Genomic DNA, 12,084 nt, shown 5'->3' on the forward strand with positions numbered 1-12,084 from the left:
CAGTGTGCCCTGGATGTGGGTCAGAGTCCAAGGAGATTATTTTGGAGCTTTAAGATTTAACGACTGTCCTGCTAAGTTTCAGACTTGCGTGGTACCTGTAGCTCTTTTCTTTGGTCTAATTTCTTCCTTTTGGAATGAGAATGTCTACCTAATATCTGTACTGCCATTGTATCTCAGGAGTAAATAACTCATTTTTTAAATCTCACAGGTTTATAGGTTGAAAGAACTCATCTCCAGATAAAACTTTGTGCATCAGACTTGGGACTTGGGACTTTTGAGTTAATGCTGGAATGAGTTAAGACTTTGGGAGACTATTGCAAAGGCATGATTGTATTTTGAAATATGAGAAGAACATAAAATCTGGGGGGCCAGTGGTGGAATGATATGGCTTAGATGTTTTATGCCTCCAAATATCATGTTGAAATGCAACTCCCAATGTCGGAGTTGGGGCTTAGTGGGAGGTATTGGATCATGGGGGTAGATTTTTCACGAATGGCTTAGCACCATCCTCTTGGTGATAAGTGAGTTCTCACTTGGTTAGCTCACGTAATATCTGGTTGTTGAAAAGAATCTGGAACTTCCCCTCTCTCTCTCTCTCTTGCTCCTGCTCTCACTATGTGATACACTGGTTCCACCTTCACCTTCCGCCATGATTGTAAACTCCTGAGGCTTCACTAGAAGCAGATGCCAATGCCATGCTTCCTACACATTTTGCAGAAGTGTGAGCAATTAAAACTCTTTTCTTTATAAATTGTCCAGTCTCAGGCATTCTTTTACAGTAACACATAAATGGATTAACACATTAGACAAGGTACTAAAGAGGTTAGATAGGTGGCCCTGAAGTTAAAATGTCTAAAATAATATCCCAGTTCTGCAAACTGTGTGCCTTGAGGTAAGAAACTCAGCCTCTTTGTGCCTCATTTTTCTCAAATTCAAAAGATAGATAATAATGTTACCTATAGCATAAGCTTATTTTTTAGTAAATTCATTTATAGGCATTACTTGTTTTATTGTGCTTTGCTTTAGTGCACTTTGAAGATACTGTGTTTTTCTTGAATTGCAAGTTTATGGCAACTTCGCGTGAAGCAAGTGTATCTAGTGTCACCACTTTCCCCATAGCATGTGCTCCATTTGAGGCTCTGTGCCACAGTTTTGTAATTCTCATGATATTTTGAACCTTTTCATTATTATTATATCTGTTATGGTGATCCGTGATCTTTGATGTTACTATTGTAATTGTTTTGGGGCCCCACAAACCATGCCCATATAAGACAGCGAACTTAATTGATAAATGTATATGTTTTGACTGCCCCCCGATCACCCCTTCCCCCATCTCTCTCCCTCTCCTTGGGCCTCCTTGTTCATTGAGACAAAACAATATTGAAATTAGGCCAATCGATAATCTTACAATGGCTCTTAATTGTTCAAGTGAAAGGAAGAGTTGCTTGTCCCTCACTTTAAATCAAAACTAGAAATGATTAAGCTTAGTGAGGAAGGCATGTTGAAAGTGAAGAGAGGCCAACAGCTATGCCTTTTGCATCAAACAGTTGGCCAAGTTGCAAATGCAAAGAAAAAGTTATTGAAGTACACTAAACGTGCTACTCCAGAGAACATATGAATGATAAGAAAGCAAAACAGCATTATTGTCGATATGGAGAAAGTTTTAGTGGTCTCGATAGAAGATCAAACAGCTACAACATTCCCTTAAGCCAAAGCCTAATCCAGAGCAAGGCCCTAACTCTCTTCAAGCCTGTGAAGGATGAGAGAGGTGAGGAAGCTGCAGAAGAAAAGTTTGATCAGTCAGCATGCATCAACATCAAGGCAAGACTTCCAATAGTAAAAAGATTATAACTTGCTAAAGGTTCAGATGATTGTTAGCATTTTTAGCAATAAAGCATCTTTACTTAAGGTATGTACTTTGGTTTTTTTAGACATAATGCTGTTGTACACTTACTGAACTAGAGTGTAAACACAACATTTATATGTACTGAGAAATAAGACTTTGTGTAACATACTTTATTGTGGTATTTGGTTTATTGCAACGGTCTGGTGCAAAATCTCCAACATTCCCAAAGTAGCCTGTATAGTGAGCCTGTATCATGTTTAGAATAATTTTTGCACATATTAAGAGCTCCTTAAATATCATTATTATTATTGTTTATGTTATTAATCAAGGTGCTACTTAATTTATCATATAAGAAAATTAACATCCAGAGAAGTGATATGACATTTCCACAGTCAGAAAGCAATTCCTTCATCAGAAAATAACACTAAAAATTTAAAAAATAATAATTGTAATAGCAACAAAGATTTGTATAACCTTTTAGGTTTGCAAGTGCCATCAGATAGGAACACTTATTCCACTTACAAGAGAAGAACCAGAGAGGTTAAGAGATCTCTTCAAGGTTGCCAAGTAATTCGTAATAAAGCTAGGATATAAACCTGGATAATCAATGTCGCAGCTCTCTCTGTTTCTTTAAAATCACAAGGTTGACAGTAGATATAAGCCCCCACTCACATTCCCTTGTGCCTCCCTAAATCCTTGACACCTGTATCAGTTCCATAAGAAAGGTTTGGGAAGTTAGGAGATGAGAGTATAACAAGGTCAACGTATCTGTCAGAGTGTCTGTTCATCTGCCTATCAATCATTTGTCTTCCAGTTACTGTCTGTGGATCTGGGGAATGTTAAGACCTGATTGAACTTAGCAGAACGTGCTTCCTCTCTCTCCAGAGTACTGCTACAGTCTGTCTGCCTCCCCAAGTGCTCCTTTGAGCCCACTGGGAAACCTTGAGGTCTCCTCTGAAACTCTGAGCCCCATGCCCCCAAGCCGATGTCCAAGGATGTTTGCTCGCTTAATGGTCTGCTCAAGACGTTTGAGGATGCGCACTATCTCCCTATCAGCCTTCTGAATCATGCATTATCCATCCGTCCTTGAAGCAGGTCCCCTGGTGCAGTGATTAAAACAGTCCTGTGTTGGATAAACCCAGTGCAATTTTCCAAAAGTCATCATTTCTGCATTTCCCCTGCTGCAGCAGAGCACCTTGCCTCCAATCTCTGGGCTTGCTCATTTGTTTTCCTTCAGACAATCTTAGAGACACTCTTTTCAGTGACCTCTGCTAAAGGAAGAGAACAGTATGCACATATCCAACATTATGCAGACACAGTGACAAATTGGTCTATTTTTTGTGCTTGACAGAAATGGGAGGGATGGGAAACAGAAGAGACATATCAACTCACGATATCTTTGACCACTGGTAGACAGAGTTTGGAAAAAACTTGTTTTTATTCTTTCTTTTTTTCTTAAGTTTCCTTCCTTACATCTGTTCCCAGGCTCTTCCTTTAATTAGTCCTGGAATGTGACAACAGTAGGCTGCAATCCTAGTAGATATGAAGCAATATGACCAAGATAAATTATTTAGTACTTTCCTAAACCATCTTCTCTTCCTAACCTCTCCCCCAAGCCTGTCCTTAGTGAGTGAAACAATCATTCTCCAGTTAATCTGGTATTCAAATGCTGGATGCATTTCCACTCCACTCCCTACTTTATTCCTCATGTCATTAAGTCCTATTGATTCTTCCTTAGAAACATATTTTTTTGTTCACCTCTCTTCGCATTTCTACATTGTGTCCCTAGTATGCGTTTATGAAAGGATGATTCCCCTACATCTGCATTTGTGTAAGTTTTGTTATTTCAACAACTTTTTGTTGCACTGCATAATCACTTATTGTTTTGAATCATATTGTAATTAATGTAAAGCATGCTTGGACTGATTATCCCTCCTCGCCTGTGTGGTGTTGTATGCATGTTCTTCCCTGAAAGGCACAGTCATTCAGGGTTTCATGGTGTATAGTGTCTCTCAAACCAGAAAGCAACCAAAAGGATGAATGGTAGATGGGTGGAGAATTTATCTTTAGTGATCTTGATCATAAAGGGATCACGGTGGCTGGGAGATAATTCTATGCAGTTAATTGTAACATTGAATTGTTCACTTTGAAATAGATTAGGAGATGCAAAGAAAGAAATCAGCAAAGTGATCAGCTACATCACTCCTTCCTCTGGGTGGCTATCTTCCTTATGCCCTGTGCTCTTACTGAGCCCATCCCACCATACTCTCATAACTCCTTATTGATCTACTCCCATACACACAAGATACTGGACTCCTTGTGGAAAAAAATTTCTGCCTTTTCTGACCAATATATCCTCAGCCTCTACAGAATTTCTCAGTGTTTCTGAATAGATGCTTGATGCTTTTTGAATTGAGTTGAATTGTGATAGTCATTGGGGCTAGAGACTTTGTAACTTAACTTTCATTTTAAAACTTCCCTTTTTCCTCTCCTGAGTTTTATTTTGCTTCTTTCTTTTAAAGTATTCTTCTCTTCTTTCTTTTTTTAAGAATCCTGGCCGGGCGTGGTGGCTCCTGCCTGTAATCCCAGCACTTTGGGAGGTCGAGGCGGGTGGATCACAAGGTCAGGAGATCGAGACCATCCTGGCTAACATGGTGAAACCCCATCTCTGCTCAAAAATACAAAAAATTAGCTGGGCGTGGTGACGGGCGCCTGTAGTCACAGCTACTCGGGAGGTTGAGGCAGGAGAATGGTGTGAACCCAGGAGGTGGAGCTTGCAGGGAGCTGAGATCGTGCCACTGCACTCTAGCCTGGGTGACAGAGCGAGATTCTGTGTAAAAAAAAAAAAAAAAAAAAAAAAAAAAATAGAATCCTATCTGGTCTCAACTCTATTAATGAGAAATAGAAAGAAGGAGAATTGTGTACCAACTGGTGGGCCAAAGCATTGTACTGGAGGAGTATATTGCTTGGAAATTATTGCACTCCAAGCAGGAAACCATAGAAGGAGACAAAACTCCTGGAAAAGTATGAGATCACCTGTGCAGAATGTTAGTTGGTATAATTACGTTTGCAAGTAAAAAAGAAAAGCTCCAATGTAAACCAACTTATGCAATGATGGTATTTATTATTCACATTATGAAATTTCTGAATGTAGGGTAGACTTCCATGCAAATAGATTCAGTGTCTTCAAGAAGTGGAATCTTTTCCGTCCTTCCTCTCTATTACTTTTGAAATATAAACTTTAATCTCAGACTAACTTCCTGAAGTTCAGGACACGGGGCAAATGCGATGTTGTTTTTCTCTGTGTACATTGAGCAGGGAACAAAATTCCTAATCTTGAAATGTGCTTCTTCCTTTAGCCTATTTTTGATGTGTGCCTACCTTTCGATGAATAAGAGGTACCAACACAATGAGATACACTCATTGGCTTGTTGGATTCCTGAATCCATCAATGGTAAAGAGAGAAGAGTCAGCATGATTTACTAAAACCAAGATTTCTCAACCGTGGCACTATTGACATTTAGGAACCAATCAATTCTTGGTCCTGGGGATGCTATTCTGAACATTGAAGAAGCATTATCCCTAGCTTGCTAGATGACAATAGCACTCCTCCCCAGTTATGAAAAAAAAAAAATCTCCAAACATTACCATATGTTCTCTTGGGGGTAAAGTTGTCCCTGGGTTGAGAACCACTGGATAGGACCAATAAACTTGAACATTTGAGAATCAATCACGATGTCCACCATAATTAACAATCCCTCTCTTGACTGATTTTCTCCTTTAAAAACTAAACTTTTTAAGTTGTAAGTTTTATTTTAAAATGTCCATTTTACTTACAAGTTCATTATCATAGTATGCCAAGACTATTGCACAGTAACAGGTCTTGTTGATGTTTGCTTCAAAAATGTCAGAATGTAGAGTGTGCACTGGCTGCATGTCATCTAAATATCATCCTGTTTTTGCTTCATACTAACCATGCTAGTCTCCAATATGATGCCTTTTCAGTATCCCAAAAGGTGCTCTCTGAGGAGAGCAACCTGTTTGGGGATATTCACTGGCATTGAGAGAAAGAGAGGAAAATGGAGAGAGAAAAGAAAATGAGAGGGGGAAATGTGACATTCATAGCAAGCAATATTAATCCTACTCATTAGAATAGTTACCTTTTTTTCGACTGGGTGCAGTGGCTCATGCCTGTAATCCCAGCACTTTGGGAAGCTGAGGCAGGTGGATCACAAGGTCAGGAGATCAAGACCATCCTGGCCAACAAGGTGAAACCCCATCTGTACTAAAAATACAAAAATTAGCTGGGCGTGCTGGTGCATGCCTGTAGTCCCAGCTATTCAAGAGGCTGAGGCAGGAGAAATGCTTGAACCCAGGAGGCGGAGATTGCAGTGAACGGAGATCATGCCACTGCACTCCAGCCTGGGTGACAGACTGAGACTCTGTCTCAAAAAAAAAAAAAAAAAAAAAAGAATAGTTACCTTTTTTTCTTGGCTTTCATTCCATAAACACTGTGTTCATAGGGCACTGTGTTCAATGTTTTACATGCATTATCTCATTTAATCTACAATAATACATGTAATTTAAGCATTTGTATATCCACTTTACAAGTGAGGAAACAGAGGCTAAGAGATGATTTATCTTTGCCTAAGCTCAGAAACTAATGCATTTATGCATTATAGTACATGTACACTATATGTTATATATATGCACATATATAACATATATAATGTATAGTACATATACATTATAGTACAGCAAACTATGGGGATGCCACAGAAACACAATTTGAACCTAACATCCTGCCTCTCGAAATTCACTATCTTCTAGTCCAACACCTGCCAATATGTATGTCACTCTTCTTTTATGAGTCCATCCCTCAGAGCTCTAACCATCTAGGATTCTATCGTTATGAAGACAGGGATCCTGGGCACATGAAGTGAGAGGAGGTTGGGAGAGCTCTGAAAGAAAAGAGAGGTCAGGGGAGCAAACGCCTGCTCTTCCTTACAGACTCATCTCTACAAGGCTGCCTTCTGACTTGTGTGATAAATCCTGCTCCCTCAAGTTACTTTCTTCAGCCACAGCTGCACACAACACAGTCACCATCATCAGAGGGGTCATCTCCTAATGGCGAAGGACAGCCCAGCGGAGGAAATTATAACGGATATCACATCCTGCCTGTATAGATCTGTCATGCAGAAAGGGCTGCGTGCAGAATCCCAACTCTGTTCCTTGCAACTCTCCACTGCCTTCCATTCCTTTTCCAATTGCCCTGATTTGAACCAAATTTTTCAAAAGTCTCTTAACTGACCTCCCTGCCTTTTTTCTTCCTCTACCAATCCATTTTACTTAATTGGATTAATTTTTTTTTTTCCTGAAAGACTTAACATTTCACTTCTTTGCTAAAAAATAAACATACAAACCAACCAAGAACTATAAGGAAAAGCAAGCAAGCCACAGCTTCTCGGCTCATTTTGCACAATTCCTGGCACAGTGTCCCCACTCTTCCATGATCTGGTCTCATCTTAGATCCCACTGCTCTATCAGATGGCATTACACTGAGCCTCCTGCATCAGATACATAGAGACTGTTCCCCTCTGTGTCTTTGCTCATTCTGCTTAGAATGCTCTGATAACTCTGCTTATCTAGGTTGCCCTGTTTTGACAAGACCACTTTTTACATGCTGACATGCTAGAGTCACTATACCCATTCTACAGAAGACAAAAATATAAGAAACAGGATTTGAGTCATGAAGTGTGTAGGTTGCAGAGCAGGGCACCAGAATCCGTGTCTTCAGATTTTCTAATTCTTCATCTGATGTAATACCATTTCCACCTCTTAATCAAAGCATAAACATGTACATTCAAAACCACACCCAGCCCCATTTCTCACAGCTACTTTATCTTCAGAGTTCAGCTGGTAATATCAATGCAGCCCATTTAAGGGCATTATCAATAAACCTTCTCTCATGCTCTCTTTGTTCTAAACTCAAAGGAATTATTTCCGTGAGATTAATTCTGAAGCTGTTGTAGCATTTGTATAGGAGATGGCATCTCCCCTTATCTTAATTGCATATTTGGAAAACCTGCCCTGTGCTTGCTTCATGTGGCATGCCATTTGGTGTTTATGACCATCATTCTGGAGTTAACAGCATATGGGGAATTCACCCACTCTGAATACTAAGCTTATCCAATCTGTCTCCCAGAGCTGACATGAGAAGTAACTAATAAAAATGATTACAATAATAGAGGGTCGTATAAATGCCAAATGCAATAGGGATTCTTTATTCTAAAGTTTCTTCATCTCTTCACCAACATCGTAAAAGTGTGGGAGGGAGAAGGTAAGACATCCTATATAAAAAATGAGCACCGTTTTCTCAAGCTTTATTTCAAATTTTTCTACTGAGGATTAGGATTCAATTTTAAGGTCAATCTGAAGGTGTGGTGAAGTTTCAGGGATGACTGAACTAGAAATAGTGTGACCTTTCCAAAGACCTCTCTTTGTATGTATGCATTTTTCCCCAACCAGCAATAATAATAATACAAAAAGATACAGGAATAATGCTTAACTAAATCAGATACAGATGGCTGTTTTATCAAGCAGAGGCAATTTTTATCATTTTAAAAGCTTTTGTTTTTGTAAAGGGAAGAAAATGGGACATGTTCCCTTGCTTTTTTTCTTAAAGAGGAAAAAGCATATGTTTTTTAATTTGAAATGGAGTATTAATGGTGTTATCTCCCGAGAATTGCTGTGCTAGAGTGAATTGTGGAAAATGCATTTACTTGCAAGCTTTCTGGTAAATTCTTCTCTGACTTAGAGAGTTAGTGGCATATTATATCAGCCTCCCTTTCCAAGAGAATACTGTACATACACTCTGAGAGTCAATTTCCTGAGCCTCTTTTACTAGATCATCTTGTTTTCTTTGTTTATATTATTGATTTAGGTAAAATCATTTGGTGAATATTGAGTGTTCACCTAAGTGAGAAGGTGGTAATATGTAGCAAGTAGACAGAGAGGGTTATAATGTAACTGGGATAATAAAACCTTGTATCGCCGCTGAAATTTACAGTTTGTATTATCCTATTTGAACCTCACCATACACCTGAGAGTTATGGGGATAGAGACTATCGTTTCAATTTTATAGTTGGGAAGTCAAAGCACGGAGAACTTAATTGGCTTTCCTGTGGCCCCCTCATCCTGTACAGCCAGTAATTGAGCCAGAATTGGAGCCTTCGCCAGTCAATCTCATGTTCCTTCTGCACAGAGCTGCTTCCAGATTAAACTTCAACCAATCCATCCAGAGGCATTTATAGAGTGCCTACTGTTTAGCTGGCACTGGAGTTAAAACAGTGACAGACATAACAACCTTTCAGATGCTGTTTCTGCACACAAGGTGCTTTTCACTGAGTCTAAAAGACAAGACAGAAATGTATGAACTATTTAGTGAATAAGTTATGAGTATGAACAGTTGCAGGATCCATATATGCTGGTAACATGGGAGGTCTTACTGAGAAGGAGGCCTTTTATAAAGACCCTAAAAATGAGTAGAAAATTAATGATGAGATTGGCTGACATTATATAAGCCATTACTATGTTCCAGTCACTTGAGTTATAACTTCATTCACTCATTCAACAAACATTATCTGCCTTTTGAGCCCAAGAAGATATTATGGAGACTCGCAGGAAAAAAATAAATAAATTCTGATTCTGGCATTTTAATGACCAGGAGCACGTGACTTCATTTCTTAGGTCCTCATTTTATTCATCTGAAAAAATAATGGTTTAGAAAAAGTATTCAATTTTAAAAGTTTCTGTGAATTGTGAATGAAATGAAATGTTTGCAAACAAGAATGACCTCATGATAATGTGTTTTTGTTGGATTTATTATTATTATTTTTATAATTACTACTCTTTGGTAAGGACTAGAGATACAAAGATGAACAGGAAAATTACCCTAGTCTTAAGAAACTCCATCTAGTAAAAAAGATCATCCATATCATTTCCTTAACCCATTCCTTCATCCTTTTCTCCTCCCTATCTTCCTTCCTTCTAGTTTTCATCATTTTCTTCCTTTTTCCCTTCATTTCTTCCCTCCTTCCTTCCCTTTTTCCTTCCTTCCTCCTTTTCAAACTTTTGTTTTCCACTTGCCATTTCTTCTTTTCTTCCCTCCATTATTATTGATTCAGTGCCTCCTCTCTGCCAGGCAAAAAGCAAGGTGTTTAACTTTCAGGAATATATTAGGTACTGACCCAGCCCGAAGGAGATCTCAATATAGAGGGGAAAATAATTCACAACCCACTAGTCAGCCTTAATGTGACTTAAAGAGTGGCCACCAGACCGTGTGTCCCTGGAATGCAATAGGAAGTCCCCATTACTATCTACTAACCTGAATCTAATCAATCCTCTAGACATAGCTTTCAGATTTTAGGAAATACGCACGATAAGGGGACATATAATAACACTATAAAGATGCAATCAGATAAGATACATAACGTGGGAAATTCTGCATGACAGATAGCCCAGTTTTTCTCTAAAGTAAAAATAATGTTAATTCTGTAAGAGAGAAAAAAATTCCTTTTATGTCTAGTTCAAAAACAGGCACAAGTAAGTTATACTATAAAGAATAGAATGGTGGTTCTTTACAGGGGGCATATAGGCTCAAAGGAGCATATGGCTAGACATCATCTGGCTCATAATCTGTGTGATCTAAGGAGCATACATGTACTTCTACAGACATGGCTATGTAAAATGTACTGATATATAGACTTAGGATGTGTATTAGTAAACTCTAAACCAAAACATTTGAATTAACTAATATAAAGAGGGAGTGAGAACTGTTACTGATTAAAATAGACTTAATAAGCATATCAAATATATTAAATGTGTAGATCTTGTTCAGATTCTGATTTGGGAATAAAAACTATACAATGTGGAAATATTAAACACAGATTGAGTATTACATGATAAGAATTGCATAATTCTGTTGTGCAATAATAGTAATATGGTAATAAGAATGAGGAGGAGGGGAAAATGAGGAAAACTGGGAGGAAGGAGGGAGAAGAGAGAGTTCTGATCTATTAGAGATACTTACTGAATTAATTATTGAAGTATAGGATAAGATGTGTGGTATTTACCTCATAGGACCCTGGGGCAGGGGTCAATTAACTATGGGCAATCGGCCAAATTCAGCTACCACCTGTTCTTATAAATAAAGTTATATTAAAACTCACCCACTCTCATTCATTTACATACTGTCTATGAGTGCTTTTGCATTGCAATGCAGAATTGAGTAATTGTGACAGTAATTTCTGCCTTAAAAGCTGAAACTATTTACTATCTGGCCCTTTACAGGAACAGTTTGCCAACCCCTGCTGTGGAGAGGGAGTGGGAGAGAAAATGAGAAAGAAAGGGAAGGAAGGAAGGAAGGAAAGAGGGAAGGAAGGAAGGGAAGGGAAGGATATATAACAGTAGACAGGACCTAAGGCTTATCTTAAATACAAACACAGCCCATTATTTCTCTTGCTGCCCCTATTTCAAGCCATAACCATGATCTGGAAGTTTCTAGTGGTTTCTAACTGGTCTAGCTTCTCCTGTCCTCCTACTTTCTTTTCTCTGCACTGAAGCCAAAGTGATCCACTTATAATGTAAATTGGATCGTGTCTCTGTTCACAACCCAAGAATCATTGGGAAAAAATGTATACTTTAGTCTATAATATGACCATAAATCAGCTGGCATCACTCAATCTCACGGGCTGAGTTTTCTAACACTCTCTCTTCTTGTTAGTCTTGGTAAGCTCCAAGCCTATTCCAAAGTCAAGACCTTTTACTTTAAGCACCTTACCTGGAAACACCTTTATTTGGCTTTTTGATTCATTTCATCTATCACTGAAGTCTCATCAGAGAAACCATTCAACCTACTAAAATAGCTTGCCCATCCCCAATTAATCTATATTGTCTATTATCGTACACTGATTTTTTTCAGAGTATGTATATTTACTTGTTATCTTGTATATCATTTTCTCATCCACTAGAAAGTAAGCTACATATAAATAAAAAATAACTTATCTTGTTTCTTACTTCATTTTCAGCCTTTAGGAAAAAATAAAACAAGCAAACAAACAAAACAGGGGAAGTGAAAAAAAAGAAAAAAAAGAAATTGAGAAACTAGATTTAGAGTGAGCAGATAGAGATATTCTAAAACAAAGAATATGGAAATTTGCATGAAGTAAAAAGCAAAA

Source organism: Pongo abelii, chromosome 13 (genome assembly GCF_028885655.2).
Source record: "Pongo abelii isolate AG06213 chromosome 13, NHGRI_mPonAbe1-v2.0_pri, whole genome shotgun sequence".
NCBI classification, from domain to species: Eukaryota; Metazoa; Chordata; class Mammalia; order Primates; family Hominidae; genus Pongo; species Pongo abelii.